The sequence below is a fragment of the Gekko japonicus genome, unplaced genomic scaffold, assembly GCF_001447785.1.
Source record: "Gekko japonicus isolate JY-2015 unplaced genomic scaffold, Gekko_japonicus_V1.1 scaffold47, whole genome shotgun sequence".
Lineage (NCBI taxonomy): Eukaryota > Metazoa > Chordata > Lepidosauria > Squamata > Gekkonidae > Gekko > Gekko japonicus.
Window position 1 is genome coordinate 2,295,773 of NW_015165235.1, and position 2,127 is coordinate 2,297,899.

The window sequence follows — 2,127 nt, forward strand, 5'->3', positions numbered from 1 at the left end:
TGCTGAATAGGTAAAGCTTGCTTTCCCTTGCTTGAAAGCCAGTCGAATCCGACTCCAGGGATGCGGTGCTCATCTCCGTTTCCAAGCCAAAGAGCCAGCGCTGTCCAAAGACATTTCCATGATCATGTGACTGGCATGACTAGACACCAAGGTGCAAGGAACGCTGTTACCTTCCCACCGAAGTGGTACCTATTTATCTACTTGCAATTTCTTGCTCTCGAACTGCTAGGTTGGCAGGAGCTGGGACCAGAGATGGAAGCTCACTCCATCTTGCGGCACTCAGGTTTCGAACTGCTGAACTACTGACCTTCCAGCCTGCAGTTCAGCGTCTCAACCACTTGAGCCACCGCAGCCCCTGCTGCTGAATACAGGTGCATTAACAATTGGAAAGTGGAGAGGGAAGAAAAGAAAAATCCTTGGCTCATTTGAATAGTTTTCTTTGGTAACAGAAGCAAAGAAGTGTGCCTGTCTTTCCCTTTCCAAGATCAATAACAGTGCAGAGGACAGGTGTCAGCTTCAATAAAACTATGTGGAAGGGTTAAGCGCCTCCTTTTCTCACATTCTAGTTGTGGGCTGGCCCAAATTGGGGCTGCCACACAACAATAATTTATCTTTTTAAAAGACTGGGAAAATCCAGTGTCAGGTCTGGCAGTGGCATGTTTATTTATGCTCAGAGAGTATAACAGAGGGTAAACCTGCAACTCCCCTGAACTACATAGTACAATGAAGGACTATCAGTGGATGGCAAGAGCTGTGGTTCAGGGAAACTTGGTCTACCGTTGCTAATCAGCTCATAACAGGCTTTCAAGGAAACCCAGGCTTCCCATCTCTCATATCACCTTGAGCTCACTTCCAAAAAGATGTAGACCGTGTCCACCTATAGAGAAAAGGCATGATATCAGAAAACACCTCTGGGCTTTGCGGCTCTTTTACAATATTTCTTCACAAGAATTCTATACTTTGCTGCTATACCCTGCCTCCATCAATCAATTTTAATGCCTCCATCCTGAAGACTCATTTTCTGAAGTTGCCCCACTGAATTAAAGGAAACAATAAATGGTTTGAGAGACATTAATCAAGAATAAGATTATCATTTTATTGGACACTTTTACAGGTTACTTCAAGAACTGCTTATTGAAAAAGAAATCTTAGCAGCTGGAAGGAATTTATCTACCCATATGTCATTTTACTTTATGTATAACTTTTCCGTACTGCCCTGTGTTTATACTAAATGGTTTTCAAAGAGGATAAATAAAACAGAACAATAAAATCCAAATCTGTTACAAAACAAGAACTTCCTAAAACCAGCAGCACAAAAGACTTCCCTAACAATTTAAACTCTACTAGCAAAAAGCCTAGAGGGTTTTTAAAAGTGTGCATGATTTTAATAGTGCAATCCTAAATAGACCTGTACCTTACTAAAGTCTACAGAAATCAATGGACTGAAAAGGGTGTAGCAATGTTGAGGACTGCATTGTAAATACAGTTTGCTGACATTTCCTTTCCTGAGTGCTATGTTTTTGGAACCATCTATTATTTGTGCAAAGTTTGTTTAAATTTGAGTAAAGGGATTCTTAGTTTATCAGTCATATAAATGTCTGCAGACAGCATATTTATCTCATAATACATTTATTTTATTAATCCCCCTTCATTCATCATGGTGCAAAAAAGAAAGAAACATCACCAGCAAAATGGTAAGAAAGTAGGACATATGACCAGTTATATAACAGACTAAAAATAATAATAAAAAGAAACACTGCAGAATGTTCATTCCAAATAATAACAAACTTGCTGTTTGAATGGATTATATATCACAAAGGGATAGAGTTTTAATCCAGTACAATTCTTTCCTCCCTCCTCTCTCCAAATAAAATGCTTTTAGTTGTGGCTGAAAAGGTCACTGTGTCTCATTTTGTTGCTCATATTCTACAGAAACATACTCTGTCTAGCCTATTACATAATCCTTGGAAAGCTCGAAAATATTTAAATGATGGCTGTTTTCTGCACTTTGCAGGAGGAAATGAGATGTGGATACATCTGTTCATAATAGGCCTCATTTGCAGAAAGAAAAGAAAGAAAGAAAGAAATCAGAAAAAAGATACACACTCCCTTCTGCTCCTGAAGCCA